Source organism: Ammospiza nelsoni, chromosome 15 (genome assembly GCF_027579445.1).
Source record: "Ammospiza nelsoni isolate bAmmNel1 chromosome 15, bAmmNel1.pri, whole genome shotgun sequence".
NCBI lineage: Eukaryota > Metazoa > Chordata > Aves > Passeriformes > Passerellidae > Ammospiza > Ammospiza nelsoni.
This window is the reverse complement of record NC_080647.1, coordinates 5,686,083-5,694,591: the sequence shown is the minus strand read 5'-3', so window position 1 is coordinate 5,694,591 and position 8,509 is coordinate 5,686,083.

Sequence of the window (8,509 nt, the reverse complement as noted above, 5' to 3'; positions counted from 1 at the left end):
GTGTAAAATCAGCAGGTTTTGTGGGACAGCGGGCACAGACTGTCCATATGTTCCCCACACACATCACCAGTCAGCTGGGAAATGCTCCCAGCTCCCAGCCTCTCATTTTGCCGCTTCTCCCGGTTGGATTTGTCAGGGAGATGTTGCTGCCAGCCCCAGACCTCAGGAAAGGCTCAGCTCTGTGTGTCCCAGATGGACTTTCCTCCTGGCTGGGCTTTGATCAAGGGAAGGAAGCAGCAGGGTGGTGGATATTGCCTCAAAACGTGGCAGTGGAAGCGTTTGGAAGCTTTTGTCTGGGTGGGCTCCAGTAGCTGCACTCCTGCCTCCCTCCTGCCACAGGTTTCTGCCCTGGAGGACACACCAGGGACCAGCTGCACCCCAAAAGTTCTGCAGGGGCTCATCTTGAGTCCTGGCTTCACTCCAGGAGGGACAGCTCAGGTTATTCCCAAGCCATTCCTTCCCCTGATTGAATCCCCAGCATCGCTTTCAGGTTTGGGCTTTCCATCAGATGTGGGGTGCAGGGATCCACTGGGGTTTGGGGTGCAGGGATACACTGGGGTATTGGGGTGCAGGGATACACTGAGTTTTGGGGTGCAGGGATACACAAGGGTTTTGGGTACAGGGATCCACTGGGGCTTTGGGGTTCAGAAATCCACTGAGTTTTGGGGTGCAGGGATACACTGAGTTTTGAGATGCAGGAGGATGAGGGGACGGAGGTTCTGAGTCTGGTGGGAGCAGGAGTTGAGAACCAGCCACGCTTCCAGCACTTCTGGGAAGCACAGATTCCCAGTAACTCTTTTTTAGGTTTTTTTTCCTCTCATCCCTGCCAGGCAGGAAGGAAAATGAAAGGATGATGGGTAGGAGTCTGCCAGAAAAAAAGACATCAAAACCACAGATCTTCTCCAGTGTTCCTCTGTTCAGGGGGAGCTGAACCAATGTGACTCTTCTTCACTCTGCTCATGCTTCCATTGGGAGCAGCAGAGGATGGAATTGTTCAGCCCAGTGGTTTTACCTCTGGGATTCCTCATCTGTGTTACCAGCCTGGCTTTGTCTGTGGGATATGAATTAAGGGTGTCCTGGAGAACCCTGTTAATCCCCAAAGCTGGAGGGAAAGCTCATCCTTCACTGGTGAACCCACCCAGAGGCAGCTGTGCTGATACCCAGGGGGTGAAAAAGCAAAAAGGGATGGAAAAATAAGGGAACCTAAACCTTGGCACTCAGATTCAGAGCAACTCCTGCAGTTTGGGAGGAGTTATTGGAGGAGATGCTTGGGCTTGCTGGCTGAACCAAGGGCATGGCATGAGGAGCAGCAGAGCCAGGGAGCTGAGCCCAGCTTTGCAAGGGAGAATTGATTCCTGGAGCACCACAAAGTTTGGTTTAAAATTCTCAGGAGCCCGAGTGAAGGCTGGAGCTGGTTATTTATCAATCCCTTCCAAGGAGAGCCCTGCCCAGCTGCTGCCAGCCATGTCCTGGCAGTGGGGACACCAGTGAGAGACCCTGTGGCATGAGGACAGCCCAGGGCTGGCACCCTGACCGCTGCACAGGGGAGCCATCCCTCGTCCTGGAAGGAGGCCCAGGGAGCTTTGGGATGCAGCCACATCTCTGCATGGATGCAGGCTGGCTGCTGGCAGGAGCTGTGCTGGGCTGGGCAGCGCTGGCACTGCCAGCTCCGAGCTGGCACCTGCTGAAGGCCGGGGAGAGCCGGCGCCTTTGAAACGGAATGAACAGAAAATCAGCCGGAACCTGGAGTCTCCACAGGGGAACGTGGCCAGGAAAACAACAAAAACAAGGGAGAGATGAGAGTGGAAAAGGCTTCAACAGCTTAATTTGCCGTTGTGACACCGCTGCGTGGCTCGGGAGAGCAGGAGCAGAACGCAGCCTCCGGCTCTGCCGTGCAGGTCGAGGGAAATTTCAGGGCATATCTCAGAGGGAGAAAAACAATTTATAGGATGAAATAACTGGAAAAACTGAGACAGAGAAAATAAAATCCTGAGAGTGATCCCAAAGGCTTCGAGTTTATTGGGCTGATAAGGGTCCCAAATTCCTCCAGCCTTTTTGAGGGATGTGGCAGCCCAGGGCCAAGGATGTGTGGCCCATGCCACGTGTCTTGTGCCAAGGCTGTGTGTCCTGTGCCATGTGTCCCATGATGTGCCATGTGCCCCGTGGCATGCCATGCCATGGGTCCTGTGCTGTGCCATGTGTCCCATGCCATGCCATGTGGCCTGTGCTGTACCATGACTTTGTGCTCCTTCCCATCTCCCAACACCAAGCACGTTCAGCTTCACTCCATGCCCACCTCAGAGCCCCAGGCAGCCAGACAGAGCTGGGAAAAGAGGCAGGAGACAGGAAATCCCCTTGGCACTATGCACAGGACTGGGCACAGATGCCCTCACTCCCCTGTGCCACATGTGTCCCAATGGCGACAGCAATTCCTCACCTACAGATGCCAGCGCTGTCGAGTTCCCCCACTCCCATCTCCACTGCCACATTCCAGCTCATTAATTCCCATCCAGAGGCTCTGGAGGACCTGAGGGACTTGGGGATGATTTTTCTTCCCGGTTTTCAAGGCTGAGCTCGAGTGAGAAGAACCACGCGCAGGCCTCGGCCTCCCTGCACTGACCCCGCTGCTTTGGGCCCTGATTCTCAAAGAATGTTCCCAATTTGTCACTGGCCCCTGTCATCCTCCAGCCAGGACCCTCTTGAAGGGACGGGAAGCAGAGCCAAAGCAAACACGGCACGTGGGATCAACCCCAGGAATGCCAGAGGTGCCCCCACAGCCCCTCAGTGCTGGGCCCATCTCTCCTCCCTGACAGGGCAGCTCCAAGCAGCCCTGGGAGACAAATATCCCTGAAAATAACCCCTAAAATTAATTCTTCCATGTTGGCACCTCCAGAATTAATGAGATCACGTCTTCAGCTCTAATTGGACAAACGGAAATGCTCTTTTCCACAGGGTGCTGGGCTCTGGTAAGGAGTCATTAATCAGTGGGAGTGGGGAGTGCCAGAGCCTTGTGAGTCCCACCAGGACACGTCCTGGCGCCCCTGGAATTGGGACCCCCCTGGTGTTAGTGGCTGCCAGCCCACCCCACAACCCCACAGGGGCATGGCCTCATCCAGGGAGAGCAGGAGGAGATGGAACCCCAGACTGGGACAGGCCTTGGAGACCCCTGGGAAAGGGCTGGGATGGGGGAGCAGGGAGGTGCTGGCAGCAGCCACAGGCTGATCCCTCCTCACAGGGATCCCAGGGATAATCCCCCTCCTGCCCCATTGCTTAGTCTAAAGCGGGGATGGATTTGAATCCCAGGACTTGCATGACTGGTAAATTTTTATGTATATTTTGTGGAGAGGAATCTGTGGAGAGCCCATGGAAGGCCTGGAATGCTGCTGGGCCACCTGAATCTGTCATTCGTCTCCTCTCTCCAGTCACCTGGCAATTGTGGGTACACTGGGAGGAGTTGTACATGAGATTTGTGCCCATCATCCCACTATCCCACAATCCCACCATCCCACTCCCCACCCACAGCACCACGTGCCCTCTACCTGCATGATTCCTCCACCCACCAGCCCACACCAGACTCCCCCAGACCCCATCCCATTCTCACCAAGGCCCCCCCAGTCCCCTCCCTCCCCTGGACCAGGAGCATTAATTGGATCCTGCCATCCCATCTGGAGCTGATCAGCTCCGGCCGCCTCAGGATGTCACTGATGGAAACTCCAATGTTTCATTTCCAGGGGCTTCTGTCACTACCCACCAGGAGAAGCGATAACCAGGGGGTGACCCCCTGTCACCCCACAAGAGCAGCTCTCCCAGGACATCTGGGATGCCCAGAGATTCCCAGGTGAACCTTGTAAGCCCCTGTCATTGGGGCTGCAGTGTTAATCCGGCTCCTAAAGCCTTTGGGATTTGGAACATCACAATCTTGACCCCCAGTGCCCCTCGTGCTCCCTCCTCCCCCAGTCTGGGATTCATCCTCACTTTTTTTGGGTGCACACACAGCTCTGAAGGATCCTGAGGATCATGGAGATTCAAAGGCAGCATTCTGGGAGTCAAACATAAATTCTGCTTTTATTAAGCAGAGTAAATGTCAGGGGTGAAACAAAGCAGAGGAAGACAGAGAGAAGAGGAGGATTTCATGGATTTCATTCCAGCTTCCCTTTCCTTTTGCTCCTGCTCCCAGCTCTGGCTGCCTGCAGCTGTTTATTTAAAAGTCCGGTAGGAAGAGCTCAGCTTGTGCCTGCTCTCCACAGGGATTTTCTGCACCATTGCCACAAAGAACAGCAGAGAGTCATGGAATCCCAGGATGGTTTGGGTGGGAAGAGACCTTCAAGATCATATCATTCCCCTGCCATGGGGCAGGGACACTTTGCCCTATTCCAGGTTGTTCCAAGCCTCATGCAGCCTGACCTTGGACTCCTCCAATACCCAGTGCCAGTTTGTCTGGAGGCTGAAAGCCTCAGTCACTGCTCAGGATGGACTGGCAGTGCCTTGGATGCCCATCCAAGAGGATTCCCTGCAGCTCCTGCCTGCTTCACTGCATCCAGAACATTCCCTGGCAGACAGGAGGCCTTGGCACTGCCCAGCAGACCAGGCAAAGCCACCAGGTAAAGGCTGTGGTGGTGACAGAATCTCTCCCAGCTTCCAGGAATTTCTGGACAGGAGGGAATGATGGCAGGAGCAGCAGGATGCCCCTGTGGGGATGGAGATCTGATTCCATCCTCGGCATCCCAGGTCTGGGGCACCAGGGAAGAGCCAGGTCCTGGTTCAAAGGCCAAACCCCCCCAGGTGAGCTGGGAATTTTCCCTTAACTTGACGAGACAGCCCCACATTTGTGTCACATTCCCGCCTGCTTTAATTGCTCCAGCACGGCTGCTTTTCCACGGAGCCCGGAGCCAGTGCAGGCCTCACAGATTCCCCAGGAATGACATGCCTGAACAGGACACCCTGCAGCTCCCAGCACTCCCATGGCTCCATTCCTGTCCCTCTGGAGCACAGGGATGTCCAAACCCAGGGCTGAGAGCAGCGGAGCTGCTGGAGCACCGGTGTTACCACATTTCCCAATGAACAAAACCAGAAGAATGGGAGTTTCCAGGCAATGTTTTCCCTCCTTCCAGGTTTAATTCTTCTTGTTGGAGATGTTTTATCCACACACGGCAGCAGCAGCAGCAGCAGGGAAATGGCTGAACAAAGAGGCTCCTTTTCTCACTCCCTGTTATCTGTGAGTCTCAGGAATGCGGCTGGATTGGAGCCCCAGGAATCACTGAATGCCTCAGGTGAAGAGTTGGCTGGGCTCAGGAGCTGGGGGAGCACTCAGGACACATTAAACCAAAGGCACTCTGCTCAGCTCCTTCCGATAGCAGAGATTTTTCTCCTCCTGTGCTCAGGAGAAGGGGGTTTTTCCAGGCATCAAGGTTGTTGATCCCTGGGTGCCCTGGGGTTGATTTTTGGGTTGTCACTTGGGCAGTGACACCTTCCACTGGGTCAGTTTGATCCAAGTCCTGTCCAACCTGGCCTTGAGCATTCCCAGAATGGCAATTCCATCTCCAATCCTTGCCGCAGCTCCTGCCCCCCAGGTCCAGGTGTTGCACTGCACGGATCCATGAGGCACCAGCCAAAAACCTTCCAAGCTTGTCGTTGTGGGAAATTTTTCCTCAAAATCCTTCCTCGGGAAATGCTGTGTAAGCCCAAAAGCCAGCTCCACACCAGGGCTGTGCTTTAGGGAATCTCAGTGGATGAGGCTGAGAGGGTCCATCCTGCTGGCAGGGGACGCCACTCTGGGTGGCTCCTCCTGGAGAATAAGGTCCAAATTCTTTTCAAGAGAGAGGATGGATCCAACCCCAAAATAAAACCAAAGGAAAATGAGTTGTTTTTCCTTTAGTGTTATGTCTAAACCATCCATGTTGAGGATACCACATGGTTGGTGAGCTCTGTGGTGTCAGGAATGTCACGGAGGGGATGGATGGGCTGAGCAGGCACAGGCACCTCAGAGACCATCCCATTCCATGGGCAGGGACACCTCCCATACCCCAGGCTGCCCCAAGCCCTGTCCAACCTGGCCTTGGCCATGTTCAGAGATGAGGAGTCCCCAGTGAAAGATCACAGCAAGGCCCTAAGGGAAGAAAAGGCTCCTTTGTGCCTCTGAATTCCCCCTCTCCTCCCTGTCCCCCCTCTCCCTGTGTCACCCTTGTAGAGCCTCCCCCAGTTATCCTGGTGATCCCAAAACTGCTGATCCCATGCATCCCAGCTGCTCCCCCCCCCTGGTGACAGGGAACACCACACTGCCCTCCCAGCCCAGCTGCAAAAGCTCCAGCCTGACAAACGTGTGCAGAAAGCATTTTGGACCAGGATCCATATCCAGACAGAGGAGGGGGAATGGAAAGACCTCTTGGCTGGAGATAAGGAGCCACAGGAAGCCTGTGAGCACAAAAAGCTGCGAGCCCCCAAAATTCCCGAGGGGAGAGCAGCGCCACAAAATAATTGCTGAAAGAATGCAGCTTGATTGCAGCCAGCAGGGAGAGCCTCCAATCCCGCCTGGAATGAAAGCCCGGGGTGATGGCTCCAGGGGAAGAGGAGTTATCAGCCTGGGAGCAGTGATTTATTCCATGGAGGGGATTAAGAGTCCAAAAGTTAATGGACCTAATGGAAAACAGGATGGCTGAGGGTTCCAGAGAGGGGGATGCGGGTGTGAGAGGGGCATGTGGAACTGGGAGGCAGTGCCAGGGAGCACCCAAAGGTCCTCAGTGCCCACCCAGGGCTTTCTGCACCCTCTTTCTGCACCCTTTCTCTGCACCCTTTGGGCTGGGAGAGGTAGCAAGGAGTCCTGCAGGGATGCAGCCAGGTAGGAAACATCTCCTGCAGTCAGGAGCTGCAGCTCTGAGCTCTCACTGGCATCAGCAGGAAGTGGCCACTGGGCAGCTTTCATGGAAACACAGAATTTGGGTGGAAGGGACCTTTCAAGGCCACCAGTCCAACCCCTGCCATGTGCAGAGACACCTTCTGCTATCCCAAACCCCATCCAAGCTGGCCTTGGACACTTCCAGGGATGGGGCAGCCGCAGCTTCCCTGGGAAACTTTTGGGAGAGAATCTGTGGACACCCCCATCTCTGCTCTGCTCTGCTCCTTCACCTCTCCACGGACTGGCAGCAAAGCCCAAATCCTGTGCCAGCTCATCCCACCGAGGCTGGGGAGCGCTGCCAGCCGTTCAGCCAACATTCCCGAGCTGCTCATCCCTCCCTCCTGCATTCATCCCTGCTCTCCTGCCAGGTGCCTCGCCAGGGAGGGAGGGGATCCTGTCACCCGCTAACAAAAATCCTGTGCAAATCACATTCCAATAAAAGCCCTGGTCATTTTTAGTGTTTATTGAAGTGGTTTCTCTTTAGTTCTTTTTCTTTTGGGCTCGTTGAGAATTTTGGAGCACAGCTGCCAAAACTGAAATGTTTGACCGGTCCCAGTGATGCTTCTGTTGGCCTCTTTCCCTTCCTTTCTCTCTCCCTGTGCTCCAAAGGCTCTGGCTCAGGCTCTGCTGTCTCCACATCACCTCAGCTCATTCTTCCCCCGCATCCTCTGCATCCCTCTGGCTCCTCTGGGCTCCTTGGCTGCCCCTGGTGCAGCCCCTGAGCATCACCTGCATGCTCAGGTGCTTCAGGATGTGAGGATTTTCCCCTTTGGATGCTTTCTCACACAAACCCATTTGTCCTGAGGGCATCTTCCTTAAAGTGCCACACCCAAAATGATATAAATTCTCTTTGCCCAGCCTCTCATTTCTCCTGTTCCTCCAGTGAGGGTAGAACAGGGACTGGGACCTCTTAGCCACCCAAGGTGAAGGAGAGGAGGATGTCCCACACTTGGGCACAGCTCCCAAGAAAGTAGCAGAGGGGATCAAGCAGCCAGGTTTTCCACAGGGAATGGTGGGACAGGTGTTCCAAACCTGAGCTACTCGGAGGAAAATGAGCAGGGAGGGCCAGGGAAGGAAGGAATTGTGGAGAAAAAAGCTGTTTCCCGCTTTCTGGGAAATACAGAATCCAAAATCCAAGACATGGTCACCTGGCTGGAGCATCAACTCAGGCAATGCCAAGAGGATCCAGAGTCCCCTTCTCCTGCCTCTTCCAGCACATTCTGTGATCCCTGGGGTCTCCTGGATAACCCTGTTGCTATCCTGCTCCCCGCTTCCCATCAGGACATTCCAGACAATGCTGGATCTGTCTTTTTGCCCATTTCACAGAGGACAAAACTGAGACTGGACCAAAAAAAATGTGCCCAGAGCCCTTTCCCTGAGCCTCCATCCCCATCCCTGGCCTATCCCTGTCTGTCCTTGTCCCTGTGCCACACTGGTCCCCTCAGGGATGCAGGGATGCAGGAGGATAGCGCATCCCACCACGCCCAGCCCGGCTCCTTCCCACTTCATTGTCAGCGTGTGCTGGATCCACACCCCGTCTGCTCCGCCGGAATTCGCGCCGGGAGCCGGGGCTGTTGCCGTGTTTAATCCGCTAATGGCATTAATTCCCGATTAAAT